The following is an 8,707-nucleotide window of genomic DNA, read 5'->3' as shown; positions in this document are numbered from 1 at the left end:
ATTAATAAAACCCTTCATTTAAAAACTGCATTTTGTGTTTACTTGTGTTATCTTTGACTAATGTTTAAATTTGTTTAATGATCTGAAACATTTAAGTGTGGAAAACATGCAAAAAAGTAAGAAATCAGGAAGGGGGCAAACACTTTTTCACACCACTGTATATTAAAAGATCACCTCGAATTTTGCAAATCGATATAGAGTCATTCAAATGAAGATCGATTTGAATCAGATGAATTGATTGTTTTAACCCAGCCCTAATCATGGGTATAGTGAAAATGCCTGCAGTGGGAAACTACTGGGCAGCAGATACAAGATTTGACAAAGAAGCAGATGCAATGCCACTCAAGAGGTACAAATGTTTATCCAGGATGCTCCACTTTCAAGATAACATGAGCTCTGACTCCAGTAAAGATTGTCTGCTAAAAATAAGGCCTGTACTTGACAACATGAGGAGCAAGTGTATGAAAATGGAAAGTGAGAACCAGTTCTCAGTTGATGAGATGATGGCTTACATCCTGCCCTGACACAGGCTTGTGTATTGATGTTGATGATGGGAGATCCCCCCATTCCTGAAACTTTCCTTAGTTAAAATAAATATGCCAGTGAAATAAATAATTGTGGTTGATAAATTATTAATTAAATATCCTATATAAAACGATCAGGGCTGCAACTATTCTAAGCTTGGAGTGAGATTTGTGTCAGTAGGATCTTCTCACGTAAGTTCCATAAAATATTTCTCAGCTGACGCAGACTATGTCTACTTTTCAAGTCGAGGATGCTGAAAAGGTGTTATTGGCAATACTACTTATTTTAAATATATAGGCTAATAAAGTAAATCATTAAAATACATAGAGGCAACAAACCTTACCTGACAAAATGAATTTATATTAGCAGCTCGTTATCTTCACTAACTCAGTTATTCTTGTTCGACCAAGAATTATTTCATAATATAGGAATTTATCCATTCCTGATAACATTTATGAATTTCACTATTTGATTGTTGACTGGTTGTTGATGTGTTTCACTAGGATTTTTAATTTCAATATGAATAACAGAAAATTTAAAATAAAACCACAAGTGTTACCTCTGAGGCTGCATACAGAGTTAAAGCAATATAAGATGTAGCAAACAATGCAGTGTAGCTTTTTCAATTAGTTTTCCCTTGTTATTTGCAAATTTTGAAGATAATTCTTCAAAAGCAGCAACACTCACAAGATGCTCTTGACCCAAAATGTAAACTCCCAGCAAGAAAACAACTGACTGAGACTCATTTTGTAAATATGTTCAATAAATGTAAGGGCAAAGTAATGTAAGCCTTGTAAAATGCCCCCAGTGTCGTCCTTACCACACATAGCAGATAATATCAGTGCAGAGCTGAAGAGAATCACGGATGATTGGGGCATAACGGAAAAGGTGTTTGCAGTTGTGACTGACATGGTGTCTGCAGTGCAGAGGGCTGGATGGAGGCATTTTCCCTGTCTTGCACATACGCTAAACTTAGTCGTCAAGGACAGTTTAAAGGCCGTCCCAGATCTGGTGCAAGTGCTGGGAAAATGCAATGGGATTGTCTCCTTTTTCCACCACAGCACAAAGGCCACAGAAAAGCTGAAGGTTGTTCAAAAGCAGTTGAAGGCAGTCGAGCACAAGCCAATTCAGTCAGTTGATACTGGCTGGAACTCTGTCTTCTATATGCTAGAGAGGCTCCCTGAGTGTGGGAGAATTATCACTGCTTAATCAAACAGTTGATGTACTGAGGCCATTTGAGGAGGTGACATGAGAAGTTTCATCTGAAAAACACGTCTCAGTCTCCAAAGTCATCTCCTGGTGTCACTCATTCACAAGGCTGTGGCAGCCTGTGAACATCAGGGCAGCTCCTTTGTCATGCTCTCAATACCCCTGAATCTGCACTGGCATTGCTGTGCCAGCTGCACAGCAATGCCAGTGCAGATTCAGGGGTATTGAGAGCATTAACAGTTTGGCTGCAACCAGCACATATCTGGATGCCAGAGGGTTAAAAGGCTTTGGATTTAGGCTCCCAGGCAGTGTTTAGGCAGTGAAAAATCTACTTCTTAAGGCGCTTTCACAATTGCCGATTTGCAGACGCTGCAGCGCTTGCCGTCGGCTTGACCCAACGCTGATTATACACATGCACTGACAGCTGGCGGAAAGTGCTGACGGCGGCGGAATCATTGGCTCTACACGGAAAGGTCAGCGTCAAACGGGGTCTAAGTTCAACAAAATTGAACTTTCGGCATCACGTCAAAATGCCAGTGAACCCCACAACGCAATGCCAAAGTCGAAAAGTACCCCAACGTCAGTGGTAACGCTAGCTTCCATAGGAAAACAATGGCACAGCAGGCATCGAGAGACTTTTAACGCTGGTCATGTGCAAGCACCTTTACTGAGATGCAGGATGTCTATCAGACATTAGAGTCAGCCCCCATTGCAACTCCAAGCTCAAGCACCACCTACTGCAAGCTCTACCTCATTGCCCTCTATGCCAGGTCCTAGCTCTCAGGGTCCAACACTTCATCGATGTATTCATCGAGATGCGCCGTTACTCAGAGGAAAACTGATCCCATGTGACAAGGATCCACTACTGTGGTGGCAAGAGCATGGCAAACCTTCCCAGCCATAAGTAGACTTGCAATGAAATTCTTGGGAATTGTCCCATCTTCTGTTCCTGCAGAGAGAATTTTTTCAAAGGCAGTGGGGCTTGTGAACAAAAAACTAAGCAGATTAAAGGGAAAAACTGTAAAGATGATGTTGTTCCTCAACAAAAACCTTTCAGGGGACATCTGAAAAAGTAGCAAGGAAACCTGACCAACAATGCCACGTGAGTTATTTTGTAATGTAAGCTGTTTTGTTTTCTTGCTGAAGCAAGAAAGGAAGCCTGATTCTTACATTATCTTCTATTTTTCTGTGCACTGTTTTTGATAGTTTGGCTATATTTCCAGTGATTTGTTGCCACTGAGAAAGCTCTATAATTAAATAATAAGAAAGATAATGTGAGTTTTGGTGTCATTGTGTGGCTATAATTTGAAGCACTCAATTTTTAAAATTCCCTTCTCTCAACACATTAAGCTTTTGTAAAAAGTAGTGATATTTGTATCAGTATCGCCAAAATCACCTTTGGTTTTACTTGGTATCGGATCAGAATGAAAATCAGTGGACTCGCACATCACTACCGTACACATACGTAAGTGGAAATGAGGCGTTATGCTCGGGGGTCACCTCGATATCCCTATCTTTCCCATTGCTACGACAAGTTGTAACAACAAATGAAACCAACAAAATGTCAAGATGGACAAATTTAGCCCTCCGGAACTAGGTTATGACCCCCAATTAACGTAATTGAAAAAATGACAAAGCATTTTTTAAAATTTGCTATGAACTGTATTAACACTCTATTAAACTGGTTTTGATATAATGTCCCACTATGGTTTACTGAAATATTTTTTAGACTGGGCTACACATGATTAGGCTATCCACCTTGTTCCTTGCCCCCAAAATACTTGCGGGAATTATGGGAGTGACTTCCGGCACCAACTAATTGGCTTTTTAAAATGGTCACGGTTCGTTATGATATGCTAATCATCTTTGCTAGAGTGACTGGGATATAATACATGTGAAACACACCACCTGTTACACCTCAGATGGGATAATGAATGAATGATAATGAATCTGTCATCTCTGACAGCCATCTCAAAGCGCCGGTTGTTTTCCTTTTCAAACAAGCATGCTAACGATTAGCTTACCTTACTACGTTACCATATTATTCGATTTAACTGAGCCTGAGCTAGCCTGTGGTAATATCTACTCCTTCTAAAAGATGATGATGATTTCTTATATTTAAATATTTAGCATAATTCTGTATTAATTTTAGCTTCATGTCAAGTGAATAAGTATGTCGTAGCTTAGCTAATGTTCCACTCATCTGCCTTAACAGTGCAGTTTACACATTTTTGTAACTGCTGATTCATTAAATCTGAGTTCAACTGAGTGACACATAACACTGAATTCTGCAGCAGATCCCAGTAATATAATTAATATAAAGTAGTAGTAAAATAAATAACCTTAGGAATTTATTTTATAATATGATATGAAAGAGGTACACGAAATCAATAACACTTCCTCAGCCGAGATGACTAAACATCAAGGTATCGTTATGCTGCTAAGTTTATTTTATAACAGGCAATTTTCTAATGTATGAGAATGCAGTCAGACAGGGAGAGACAGATATCACATACTGACATGAAGTGACATACCTGTTATTTTAGGTGTCATTGTCTTCAGGAAATTCTGATTTTTCCACTCTTCAGTTTTATTATTCCTCATGCCATTCCAAGCTGTAGGGTCTTTTCTGTGACGTGTTGTCAGGCACATAAAATGATAATGTGAGCCCGTCAGTGGCAAAAACAGCACTTTTAGTGATACTTTGTGCACAGTTGCTTGTAGGGATTACACTGCAGCCTATTTGGTGCTGTGGCTCGCTCTATACTGGACCAATTTCAAAAATCTGTCTATTAGTCACTTGCATGCAAAAACATTGGAAAATAGAGGGTGAAAAATACAAGTTACCCTTTAAGTACTTAGTGTTCCATATCAAATAAATGATTCCTATGGCTGCAGCCATATACTAACTTAAATGCACTGCCTGTTCATTTGGAATTTTCGTGGCCTTGGAGGTACACAATGCAACGGTGTAAAAAAGCTTGATTAGATGGGAGTGTAAAGTCGATGTCTGAGGTTTACTTTCAAAGCCTGGAAGTGAAAAGTTATATAGTTAAAAATATCTGTACTGTGGAATAAAGAAAGTGTAAGAATATAGTCATTTCAATGGGGAACAGTGTTTGTCATTCATATTATATCTGTGATACAGTCTACTTTTTCAGTAAAAGGCTCTCTCACTCCCCTATGTTAGTTCTGATGCTGCTGCTGCTGGGCAGCATACAAATAACTCAAGCATAAAGACACATTGTAAACAACAATGTGATTCATACCAACAAATGTTGGCCTATCTAGTCTGCACATACGCACTTTAATACAGCAGCAGTGGAGGGTTGATATCATGTGACATGTGGTGCGTCAGAGCACTGTGCTCATGTAGGGCTCATTGCCGGGCTGAGAAAGAAAGACAGAGGCAATGATAGATCATGTGTGTACACATGTGAAGGACTCGCCCCCCCACCGGGAGGAAACCCCATAGTAGCTGTGACGTGGGTAACCGTTTATCAACATTTGCTCTGACATCAAACCTCGTCAACAGAGTTTCCCCCAAGCCATGACGGAGAGATTGTGACTTCCCCTTTGTTTAAAAATAAATTTCTGTCCATACAACCTTTTTTCCATAAAATATGTCTGTCTACACAGGAACACAAAAGTCAGGGTTGCCAACTTTGGTCAGAGGGCCAGAGTGAGATTTTAGCTTGTGACGTAATATCTGCTTGTGTGTGTGTGTGTGGTCATCAACATACATTTTACCTTAAAAGAGTTAACATGGACATGTGGCAAACAGAATGTGGCAAAACTACGAGGATTAGATTTACTTTTGTTAGTTAACCAGTGTCCAACAACGCCACCTAGGGGAATTTCACCCCCAGGAAATCTATTAGAGGGGACCAACACTCTAGATCTGACAATAAGGTCACACAGGTCCGAACAACACAAGAGACTGACGTGATTCCAAGATAAATTTATACACAAGAAAGTTTTATTAACAACACTTTAAAATTCCCAACCTTGGACAAAATCGCTTGGTGGTGAGGCAAACAAAGAATATAATAATAAGTGGCCGAATATTGCACAATCCCTTAAGGCCTCCTAGTGGTTTGGTTAAGTTTGCTAATAAAGTGCAGCAAATTGGCACAGGGCTGAGGGCTCACCAGGCAGAGATGACTAACTGAGGGGAAGGGGAAGGGTCCTGACGCTACACACCACACGTGAAGAAAAAAAACCACACCGTTGAATGACACCCAAGTACACTACTGTACAGGAAGTGAAGGGACCACCACTGCGGGGATCAGTCAGTCACTCGCACACCCCGGCCAAACAGCTCCTGTCCACAGAGAAAGAAAGCAAACGGTTAGTCAGGGCAAAGGGGCAAGAAAAAATTAAAATAAACTGCCCCGACACCACACTATACTGGGCCCAAAAGGTCACCACCAAGGTTGATTGTGCTTTTAACTACCACTCACACACACACTCACACAGTTAACCCAATAAACAAAACAAAAAAATGAAGAAAAGAAAAACAAATTCTACACAAAAAAAATAACTAAATAACTAAACACGAAATCTACAGAAAATAATAAATGAATGAATGATTACAAAATCTGTAAACAATAACAAGGAATATCTAGTTACAATACAAAAAAAACAATAGTTAACCAAAGATTGATAGGTTAGCTGATGAGGATCAGTCTTTCTGGTGCAGCTTTAAATCCTACACTGCATTAAATTCCTCTACAGAGACAACACTACATGCGGTGCAACACTCAATTCTCGTCCAAGGGAAGTTACTCCCGGCGTGCAAAGCAGCAAGCATGCACACCCAGGGCTTAGTTTAAAAACAAAACAAAACAAAACAACAGAAAACCATAACAATGAAAAAAACAAATGCAGATGAGCTTGCCGCGGCGAACCCATAGACAAGACAGAACAGAACAGCAGTAGCGCAGCGGCCCACATCAGAGAAGGAGCCAACTGCTGTGATATTAAACAGACTAAAATTACTACACCAAATTACAGTTAGATGGATTAAAACAAGCAAATTCACACATACATACCTGTAAGTTAAGGCTCAGCTTTGCAGGCAACAGGGGAGGTAGCGGCAAAAGGATGCAGCTTAACTGCCAACAGCAATCAGAAACCAGTGTCACATTTCATATGCAGCCCACAAAAGCGCATTAAGAACGCGAGACAGAAATGAGCCAGCCTACCTCAGGAATCCAACGCAGCGCGTGGATTATTACGCACAGCTCCGAGGCCGCACACTCCCGACTCCCAACCTCCGGCCTGAATACAAGCTAACTCTGCTGGAAAGCAGAAAGTGCATCAGACATGCCACCAATATGACCCAGAAAGGCAGCGAGCTCATCGGAACATACCTGCAACAATGAACGGAGGAAGTCCGACAACAAGCGTCTCAAGACGGGAACTGCCCATTGGTTCGACAGCCCATTGGTTCAACATCCCATTGTTCCGACCATATTAAACTCATTGTTCCGAAGTCCGTTCCGAAATCATCATGATGCCCTGTGGTTAAGGTCTGGTTAGGTTTAGGCACAAAAACCACTTGGTTAGGGTCAGGAAAAGATCATGGTGTGGGTTAAAATGAAAAAGAAAGTGACAAACACATAAGCCGTGAGCCTGCTCTGCCTCAAGCCGGTCGCGGCGCACCATACGCCCGCCGCGAGCCGTTCAGCACCACGGACAGTCGGACTAATGGGATGTCGAACCAATGGGCTGTTGAACCAATGACATGGACCCCTCAAGACAGCCACGTGGATCCAACACAGCCACGCCAAACACGCTGCTGACGCGAAACTCAGGCTCCACAGGATAGGATCCAAGCTGCGTAGCTCTCCCCCAGATAAAGCTTGCCACAGCACCGCCCAGTAATCAAGGTGGAATAGGAGAATAGGATAATTGCTCCCAGCTCGGCAGCATCCAATGGGCGGGGAGCAAAGGAGCGAGCATACACCGCTATTCACACTGATCCAACACATACACACAACCAACATGAGTGGAGACGGGCTGTGCCGTCCTACCACAAGAAGAAATGAGTGTGTGATTACATATTCATATCTATAGGCCTTAGCCTCACATACGTCCATAGACGTCTTGCGGCGCAGATCAAGGTCGATTTCATCAATATGATGGTGGTATTGATCATCTGCTTAAAAAATCCAGTAATATGTCCTGTTGTGACAAACAGAGAGATTTCAAGGGGAGTTCGGGAATTTTGAAAATTCATGCGGCAAAATCCTATTTTCATGCAATTTCATACAGAAATAGATAATAGATAATAGACAAGTGCATTACATTAGCCTACCTCATCATGTTCTTGTGTAGTTGGATGCCTATTAGAACTACTCTCTTCTTCTTGCCTCATTTTTTTCTTAAAGAAATTCAGCAGACTCATCTAACAAAAAGTTTTAGTGTGTTTTAGTTATTCAGGCAGGGCACATGGTTTCATAACACAGTTAAATGTAAATTCATTGGCAATTTGCTTACCTTGATACAATTCCGACCAGCAATGTATCGACAACAGGCGACTTCCACGCTATTTACTTGGTAAACCAATAGGCAACCAGTGTAGGATACTAGATGAAGGATGAAGAAGCATGAAGTTCAGGGTAGCCCCACGAGACCTAAACTTGCTTTCTGAGAATAGTATGTGGTCCGGTCATGCCACACAATGGGCTGGATGTAAAAAAAAAAGAAAGAAAAAACGGACTCCATGGTGGAATATGTGCCAAGTCTATTTTTGATGGCCCCGCGCAATGGCGCCTGAATTTGCACAGACCAAATGAGTCAAACAGGAAGTCATACGCAGAAAGACGAGAGTATCCGATCAATTTTCAAAATAAAACACCCATGAAAACTCTAGATCGTATTTCACATAGCTACATCAACATGACAGCAAAGTGGGTGGCCCCAGTGCTGTAGAATATTCAAGGACTCTGGGTGGCCCCATCTGAAG

The 8,707-nt window shown here is 41.3% G+C and overlaps 1 long non-coding RNA gene across 1 annotated transcript; it reads right to left on the bottom strand.

The window, feature by feature from the left end:
• Window positions 1–5,693: 5,693 nt before the first annotated feature.
• Window positions 5,694–7,584, bottom strand: LOC126389368 (uncharacterized). Its single transcript, XR_007569851.1, has 3 exons — window positions 6,942–7,584; window positions 6,789–6,851; window positions 5,694–6,058 (listed from the first exon to the last, which is right to left on the bottom strand). It is a non-coding gene; the product is annotated as an uncharacterized LOC126389368 (long non-coding RNA).
• Window positions 7,585–8,707: the final 1,123 nt, after the last annotated feature.

This window comes from Epinephelus moara, chromosome 4, assembly GCF_006386435.1.
Source record: "Epinephelus moara isolate mb chromosome 4, YSFRI_EMoa_1.0, whole genome shotgun sequence".
NCBI classification, from domain to species: Eukaryota; Metazoa; Chordata; class Actinopteri; order Perciformes; family Serranidae; genus Epinephelus; species Epinephelus moara.
This window is presented reverse-complemented; position numbering and strand designations above follow the sequence as displayed.